The sequence below is a fragment of the Pseudopodoces humilis genome, chromosome 21, assembly GCF_049639895.1.
Source record: "Pseudopodoces humilis isolate 2021_Gansu_Grassland_sample_001 chromosome 21, ASM4963989v1, whole genome shotgun sequence".
In the NCBI taxonomy this organism is placed as follows: Eukaryota; Metazoa; Chordata; class Aves; order Passeriformes; family Paridae; genus Pseudopodoces; species Pseudopodoces humilis.
In genome coordinates this window covers 1,622,710-1,631,822 of record NC_142220.1, presented here as the reverse complement: position 1 = coordinate 1,631,822, position 9,113 = coordinate 1,622,710, and the positions used below count along the sequence as shown (strand labels likewise).

The following is a 9,113-nucleotide window of genomic DNA, read 5'->3' as shown; positions in this document are numbered from 1 at the left end:
GTGGCCAGATCAATTTGTGGAGCTGTTTCCATGTTTTCTGATGCAATCCAGTGTAACAATGTTGTATCCCAGTAAACATGGAAATGAAGCAAGGAAAACATTTCTCAATCCACTTCCTAAAAATACTGCTCTGGCTGGGGAGGGGCTCGAGTTTTATTCCAGGAGCTCGTTCAAGCCCTCCTCGGTTTCCACAATGTCTCGGATTTGACTCAGGCTTGGATTTCATGGATTTCTGGATTGGGTAACAAAGCGCTCCGTGGGCCAAATGCCCACGAGCGTGACATGCAAGAGCCATTCCGGAGCCCAGTGTGCTGTTCCTGGGTGGAAAAGTGCCAGGCATGGCTGGAAGCAAGCTCTGGATCAGGCAAGGTGGGCAGATCCCCAAGCTGAGTGCTGGGAGAGGCTTTCTGGAGCTGCCTTTTGAATATTCCCATGCTTTGTTCTGCAGGGGGAGGAAAGGTGATGCCTTTCATGGGTTATTCTGGGATCTGGGGGGTTTGGTTTAATTCTCTTTCTTCCCTTCCTTCCCTGCTGACTTCTCAGATGGAATCTGATGGAAATCCAGGTTTGGAGGTGCAGGTAATGACAGGGGACCAAATTCTCTGGGTGTTGGGGTGAGATGGGGCTGTGCCTGGGGAGGGGCTGTGCCTCAGCTCTCCCTTCTCTTGGGAGAGTGGAGAACTTCCACGGGCAGAGCCTGGATCTCAGCCACAGCACAGATTCCTGCCTGTCCTCCCATCCCTCTGTTCCTGTTTTTGGGGCACCTGACAGAGCACATCGTCCTCTGGTGCTGATAAAGAGCCCTCCCTGTGCATTTTCAGCCCCTTCCCAGAGGGAATGGATTCCAGCAGCGCCATCTCAGCCGGATGGAGCTGGTCCAGCTTTACCCAGGGCGATTCTGTGCGGTGACATTAAATCTGAGGGGTTTCTCCAGACACAGAGATTGTTCCATGGTGAAGAAAGTCCTCCTGCCCCTTTCCTCCCCACGTGTCTCTGGGTGTGCCTAAAAATAGCCCAAAACATCTGAAAACGTGCTCTCATCTTTTAACAGGGAGGGGGATGAGGTCACAAGGCTGGGAAGGGACTGGTGAGAGAACGCTGATCTTGACACATCCAATGGATCCAAGTGGGGTGAAGAAGGGTAGGGAAAAGGGGCCCAGAATGTTCTTTTCTCCAGTGTTTTTGTCTCTATCTTTGGTGCAGGTGAAAGTCTGTGGGTTAAAACCCCTTTTGATATACAGAAGGCAGGGTGGGATGGGATCAGCTGTTCTGCTTTCAGCACTGTGAGCGGCACAGAGATGGGACAAAGAGAAACCAATGGATTCAAGCACAAAAACCAAGGTGGACATGGACAGAAAAAGGCAAAACAATGGATTCAAGCACAAAACCCAAGGTGGATATGGAGAGAAAAAGAGAAACCAATGGATTCAAGCACAAAAAGCAAGGTGGGCATGGACAGAGCATGGAAAGAAAAACACAAAGCAGTGGATTCAAGCTCAAAATCCAGTGTGGACACAGCCAGGGCACAGCTCTGCTCCACTCCCTTTGTGCAGAAAGAAATGGAGGGATTCTCCTTGCACATGGTTTGGATCAAGTCCTTCCCTTTGGGTTTGGAAAATGTGGGTTTTTTTGGCATTTGTCGATATCCCAGCCCTGCCTTGTCCCTGCAGAAAAGCTGAGGGTGCACAGGGCAGGGAGCTCAGGAGCTCAGCAAAGTGAAATATCCAGCAGTCCACAGGAGCAGGCAGCATCCAGGCTGGAGGTTCTCATAAGAGTTAATAAAAAAAGGTATTAAATATCCTTCTGCCACCCCGACAGAGATTGCCTGGGATAAATATTCCCTGAATTCTCATTTCCTGCTCCCGCACATCGGGCAGGGCTGGCAGAGTCACTCAGGCATGAAACGCTTTGCTCCAAACTCACAGCAGCTCCATTCCAGGGCTGTTCTTTGCATAATTGGGTGCTAAGGAAAACAAAGCCAACAAATTGCTGATAATTACCCAGTGTCAATTATGGGGGATAGGTCAGAGGTGCAGCAGGAGGGTGAAGCCTCCAGGTGTGTGAGGGTCAAAAGCGACTGGGTTTTGAGGGGAAGCTTGTTAGGGGTAATAGCTATCAGAGCAACTGCACTGACTCGTGTTAAAGCCGTGTTTAACAACGTGTTCTGCAATATTCCAAATATTCCAGGAGAGAGGGAGTGCTGCCAGTGGGAGCTCTGGGTTAGGGGCCCTGAAAAGAGCTGTGAACGCTCAGGTTGTGTAAGGAGTGGTACAGGACAGCTGCACTGGGGGACCACAAAAATCCTGTTGGAAAAGAGAACAGAGGTCCCAAAATGAATTCAGTACCTGAACAGAGTGGAAGTTGTTTCCCAGGAAAATCTCCATGGCACTCCAGATGGCTGGGAAGAGAAATCTCTGTTGGCTGAGGTGCGAGTGTGAGGGTCAGGAGGGAATGAACTGATGCTTTGGATTGATCCAGAGCCCAGTGCAGGTGGCAATGGATCACTGGATCCATTCCCTCTGAAACTGCAGAGTTCCCTGGCTCTGAGGAACACGAAAAAATACGGAGAGTCTGAGGAACTGAAGTTCTTTTGGAAATGGCCTTGCTTTTAACTCCTTCTGCTCCTTATTGCTGCCAAATCCCCTCCAGGAGTTCCTTGGGTGGGAGACAGCCAGCCTCCCAAATTTCCAGGGGTGAGAAAGGCTCTCCAGGGCACACAAGGTGTGTGTGCTCCTCGCTCCTCTCAGTCACAGCTCCTCACAAGATCACACAGGGCACCCAGGGGACTTTGCTGGGACATGACTTCTCTCTCTCCTTCTCTCAGGGATTCTCTTTCCCGTCTGTCTTCAGCTGCAGCAGCCCAGGCAGGAGAGGAGCTGCCTGACAAAGGTTTCATTGACACAAGTGGATGATTTTTTTGCTAGAAAGCACTTCCTCCTCTGCTGAAGGCTTTGAAGTGTTGCCTTTGTTCTTTGAGGCTTGCTAATTTTTTTTTCCCCCCTCTCTAAAAATGATAGACAAAATACTTGGAAGTCATCTTTTAGACCTGACAGAATAACAGGAGCAGCAACAGAAACCCTTCATTTGAAAAGGTGTCACCCTGCTCGAGTGCTGCATTTGAAATATCATTTTCTAATCCTTGCTAAGAAAACAGTGCCTTGAATAACTGAAAAGTGCTGGTTGGATTTTAAACCGTGATTTACTCTTCAAGTTGTCTTCTTCCTTCTGTGTATCCCTGGCTCTGCTGCCTCTGATCTTTGTCCCTCTTTCATGTGGCTTTGGCTTCGCTATCTGCAGAATGGATTTGTGGAGATGAGCTCCCTGTGAAGTGCAGGGAATCCGCATCCAATTGTGAGGCAAGGGATTATAAAGAAATCTGATTTTTAATATCTGAGCAGTCTGGTAGATTTGGGCATTCCAAAACCTGAAATTCTGTTGTTTCTTTTTTTCGTTCCTTAGCACCAGGTGTTGTGTGGAGAGCCTGGTTCTCCATGGCTGAATAAATGGAAATTGCAGTTCCTTGGTGAGAGGGTCAGATCTGCTTCAGACCCTGCAGGATCAGGTCCTGGAGGTGCCAGGTGAGGAGAAGGACCTGTGATAACACTGCCAGCAAGGAAATTCCTGCTCCAAAGAGCTCCAGCTCAGTCAGAGCGCAGAGATCAGGGACAACGTGCTGTGGTTTGACACCAGAACCCGGGGGTGAAACATGCCTGGGGTAACTCCTGATGAACTCTGCTGCTGAAAGGTTTCAGCTCCCTCTCTCCAGGCTGTTCTCCACCAAAGAGTGTTCCCTTGGCAGGGAAGGATGGGTGATTCCAGCGCTGCAATTCCTTTTGGTGCTCCCAGACTGAGCTGAAAAGCTTTTGGATGGAGCCTGGGCTTTTTGTTCCCCAGGCCACAATCAGTGGCTGATCTGCATCTGCTCTAAGCTGGCAGCCAGGGAGAAAGTGGAGAGAGCTGAGCAGCAGCAGGGCAGATTTCTGTCCACACTCAAATCCCCGCGTTTGGAAATGGAGAGGAAAAATAAATGCCGTGCAAGAAAATTCCTGAGTGAGTTCACACAGAATCCCAGGGTGGTTGGGGTTGGAGGGCTCAGCCAGTGCCACCCCTGCCATGGCAGGGACACCTTCCCCTGTCCCAGGCTGCTCCAGCCTGGCCTTGGACACTTCCAGGGGTCCAGGGGCAACTGCAGCTTCTCTGGGAATTCTGTGCCAGGCTTCCCCACCCTGCCAGGGAAGGATTTGTTTGTCACATCCCATCTGAACTGCTGGTTTGCTTCCAGCTTTGTCATCTCCATTTCCTGGGAGCGCTGGCAGTGGCACCCAGAGCACTCCTGGCTGCTCCCCACCCTCCTCAGCAGCTCAGGGTGGAATTCCCAGCAGGACCAGCAGCCTCACTGGGATCAGGAGATGCTTGACCTGGGAAAAATGAGTTCACCTATTTGACAAAAATCATCTTTTGTCCCAGGGCCCTGCAGTGGCCTGAGGGCTTGCACAAGGCAGTCAAAGAGGAGCTGATGAACCCTGGGAAGGCACTAAAATCAGGGCAATCATCCCAAGAACCCCACAGAGTGCCCTTGTGTAAATCCCTTAAAATCCAGCCAGGCTAATTCTGCCTCTCTCTCTGCTCTGGTGCCTCTCCCTGAGCTTAAACAACAGAGCTGGGTGAGATTTTATAAACTGAATTTTCAACAAAATGTTTGCCCATAATTTCCCAAATATTTCATTAAAATAATGTTTTTATGAAGGAGTATTTTTAGTGTGGCTGTCACTGATGGGAAGCCCATCTCACTTCTGCTGAGCTGAATTTTCCTGCCTTCTCATAATTGGGATAACTTAGAGGTCAGTCTTTACGAACTGTAAAAAATCAGAGTTATTGGGATTTATAGGGGGGGAAAAAGATCATTCTTTGCTCCTTGTTCTTTGTGCTGCTCCTCTCCCTCCTTCAGGACTGCAGCAGCAGAGGAAATAAACCCCAATAAAGCAGCCTAAACGCTGCTTTTTTCCCAATCCCCATTCTTAGCAGAAGCAATGCTCAGCTGGAAGCCAAATAAAACCTTTGAAGCAGTAATTTGCTCCCATTCTTTTAAAGCCTTTTCCCATTTGAAATATTAGTATAAAAAGGGGATTTGAGGCATCGGGATCGCCAAAGCAAACATTTGACACGCTGTTATATTAGACTTATAGAATATAAAGCTCAGGCACGTGAAGCCAGGCTGCTGCTGGGCTGGGGATTGGTGCTTGCTTCTGCAGGAAGGACAAAAATGATGGAAAAATTCTGTTTCTGTGTGCTTGGACTCGCTGTTGTTAAAGAGGAGGAGGATTGCACCAAGCTGGGATGGCAACAAGCTGTAAAAAGCAAATCCTCCTGTTGTAGGATGGAGGATATTGGCTGATTTCTGTCTTTCAGCACAAGCCCAGTGCCACTGACACCCTTCCCTCTGCAGGGCACAGATATTTATATTTGGGTGTTGTCCTGGAAACTCCCCAGGCTCAGAGGTTCCTCTGGGTTCTGTTTCTGAAAGGTGACACCCAGAGCCCAAATCCCAGACCTAAGGGAGGCTTTTCACTCCATGGCCCAGAGCATGTAGAGCTCAGTCCCCTTCCTCGGACTCAGCTCCTGCATTTTGGGAGCAGGGGGATGGATGGAAAAATCCCCAGAGCAACAAACAAGTGTTTGGTGTGCAGAGAGTTTAATAAAAGCCACTTTTTGCCATCCCTCCCTTTCTTTTCCTCCCTTTTTTCCGCTGTCTTGGAGGCCAGGGAAGCTCCTCTTTGCCTCCCTATCCAATTCCCCATTTTATGAAATCTGGTGGAAACCTCTCTTTAAAATCTTTATTCCCTTGAAATTATCCATGGTTAAAAACTTTTGGGATAGAAAGGAATGGCAGAAGAAATCCACACGGCTCTTTTGGCTCCCAGGTAAAACATTCCACATGCCCAAGGTGAAAAGCAAGGCCTGATGCTCTGTGTTTGTCATCTCCACTTGCAAATCCAACACTGGAGCCCTCTGTTCCTGCTGGAAAGAAAAACAAACTGGGAACAATGGGAGAAAGCCCAGAGCCCGGCCTGGAGGGGGAATTCAGTCATTTCCCAGGCTCCAGCTGGAAAAGGGAATCCCAGTGCTGGGATTGGGGTGTGAGGGAGCAGAGGGGCTCTGGGCTGGTGTCTTTGCCCTGTCATCGCTCCTGAGCCCTGTGTGCTCGCTCATTCCGGCCTCTGATGGGGATCCGGGGATTTCAAACCTTCACTGAGCTCATTTAGGAGTCTCCAGCTTCCCTGGACTCTGCTCTTACCCGGAGCCGTGCTCTGAATCCAAGGAGAGGGAAGACGGGGGAAGGTCTAAATTAGTTTATTTCTGAAGGCAGTGCTTGGAAAAACCCACCGAGGTAGCCAAGAGCAGAAAATCCTGTTTGAAAGAGGGATACATTCACTGTTCTGACCCCAGAATAAAGGAGGAGTCTTTAAATAAAACCCTGACTTTTAACGAGTGACACCAGAAGTGCTGCTTGACTGCTGCACATGAGCTTCTCCTCAGCAGAGGCACAGAAATTAAGAAGAAAAAAGAACAAATGAAGCCCTGCACGTGCATTTCAGATGCTGTCCTTCCCCAAAAAGCTGCATTTCCCAGCGTCCACGTCCCGGCCGTGCTGGAGGCGCGGAGGTGCCGAATGGAACCTGCCCTCACAAACGTGTCGCTGTTTTTCCTTCGCTCGTGGCATAAATCATAGGAGGGGAAAAAAATCCTGTTAGCACAGAGCTCAGGTTTGTTTATTTTTTTGCCAGCTGCAACATGCTACCCTCTTAGGGGTGGTGGAAAAGCGGGGCTGCTGGAGGCTGGAGTGACATGTCAGCCCCAAACTGGGGTCTGGCCCCTCTCACTGAATTACAACCTTGTCAGGAGCCTATTATCCACATCCATATATCCATTTATGCACCCAGAGATGGAGGTTTTTTTCCAATTAAGGTCGGGTTTTTTTACCAAATCAAATACCTGCACAGTAAATTACGTTCCTGGTGCCAGGCTGGCTCTGCCCTGGGACACAGGGGGTTTGTTTGAGTGCCTGGGGAGGTCCCACGGAGCTGAGGAAACGCTGCCTGACCTTCCCACCTGGGGGGTTTTATTTTGGGGGGGTGGGGGGAATATTTACCACAACACATCCCAGGGCTGCTCCTTAATGGTAAAAATATTCCAAGGAAAAGCGTGGAGGCCTGGGGTGCTGGGTGAGGGAAGGAAGGGGCTCAGTAATGGGCTGCAGCCATCCAAGATGTTTGCTCATCTGTTTTCTGAGGCCGGTTTGTTTTGTTTATTAATAAGCCTTGAAATGCCAAGGGGAAGGGTTAAGGTGAACTCAAAATGCCACATGTTCCCCTTGTGCTGGCTGAAATTACTGGGGTTTTTCCCTTTTTATCCACCCCGATTTCCCCCCAGGAAAAGATGCTATTGTTGTTTTAGAAGAGGCCAGAAATCTCAGCAGGTTAAACAATTTACTGAAGGTCAGTTCAGTCATGGCCCAGCGCTTGCCATGCTCAGATGCAAAATAGTCCACGAAACAACAACTAAAAAGAAACCAACTAAATAATAATAAGTATAATAGAAATTAATAAATTAAATTGTATAATAAAAATTAAAAAAATAATAAAAATAAGTGGAGTAATAAAAAATTAAATAATAAAAAGAAATTAAATAATAATAAGAAATTGAAAAATAAAAATAAACTAAAGAAGAAGAAGAAATTAAATAATAAAAACCTAAATAATAAGAAGAAATTAAATAATAAAAATGAACTAAATAATAAGAAGAAATTTAATAAAAATGAACTAAATAATAAGAAGAAATTAAATAATAAAAATAAACTAAATAAGAAGAAGAAATTAAATAATAAAAATAAACTAAATAATAAGAAGAAATTAAATAATGAAAATAAACTAAATAAGAAGAAATTAAATAATAAAAATAAACTAAGTAATAAAAATAAATTAAATAGTAAAAAGAAATTTAAAAATAAAAATAAATTAAGAAGCTTTGCTTTTCCATGGAGGAAAAGGGGAATAAAAGTTACGAACAAACAGCATTTTTACACAAACAGGCAGGAGATGCTCCTGCTGTCACTGGGATTTTCCAGGGAAGAATTCCACACAGGACGAGTTTTTATCTCATGGCAAGTTCAGCAAATCCAATAAATCAGAACATCCTTAAGATCCAAGGTCTTATCCAAACCTCTCCAGAAGATGCAGATCCTTCAGAGATCTGCACATCCAGGAATCTTAAATGTTTGATACATCCAGGAACCTCAAAGGCAATAAAATCCTGAGGTGTTTCTGGAGGTTTTATCTCATGGCAAGATCAGCAAATCCAAGAAATCAGAACATCCTTAAGATCCAGGGTCTTATCCAACCTCTCCAGCAGACACAAATCCTTCAGGGGAGGGTGACCCACACACGAGACAGGTCCTGCCCAACCCCTCTGGTGCCTCATTGTTCTCCCTGCTCCAAGGGGGAGGAATTGGCCGCTCCAGGGAATGGCCAGAGACAAAATGTTAATTGTGAAGTGATTTAATTCCATCACAGCCCTTATTAAACGAGGTACAGAACATAAAGGTGGCCTGATTCTATTTTTGATGCAGATATTATGGAAATTTATGTCCCTGGTGATGCCAATCTCGTGAACCCCCTCAGGTTTCTGAACAGTTTCCAAGCTGTCCCCTTTGCTCAGGGTGGAATTCTTTTAATTTTGTTCTGGTTTTGCAGCGGGGCCTGGCGAACCCCCCACGTGTGTTTTGTGTGCTGCCCTTTCCTGCCAGCCAGGGGCTGCATCTGGCCCTGGGTTTTTTTGGCTGCTGGAAGAAAAGTTTGTTTCTGAGGTGAAAAATTTGCCTTTTAAATTTCTGCGCAGTTCATACCCGGATTATAATTCATAGCCAGGGCTGAATACCAAATGACCCTGCTCCTCATTTCCACAAATATCCTGAAAGGCAGAGAGGGAAAACACTGGCCCAACTCCAGTGCTGCTCCCAAATCAATGGCATTTATGGAAAGGTTGGATTTGGCCTCTTCCATCTTTCATTTCAAGCTCTCAGATTAACAGAATATAAATATTGCATGATGCCCCAG

At 46.9% G+C, this 9,113-nt stretch overlaps 1 long non-coding RNA gene across 1 annotated transcript; it reads left to right on the top strand.

Annotated features, from left to right (window-relative positions):
- Positions 1 to 205: 205 nt before the first annotated feature.
- LOC106628582 (uncharacterized) lies at positions 206 to 4,691 on the top strand. The gene is made up of 4 exons (XR_001331998.2): positions 206 to 369; positions 544 to 579; positions 1,204 to 1,445; positions 3,460 to 4,691. It is a non-coding gene; the product is annotated as an uncharacterized LOC106628582 (long non-coding RNA).
- The last annotated feature ends 4,422 nt before the right edge of the window (positions 4,692 to 9,113 follow it).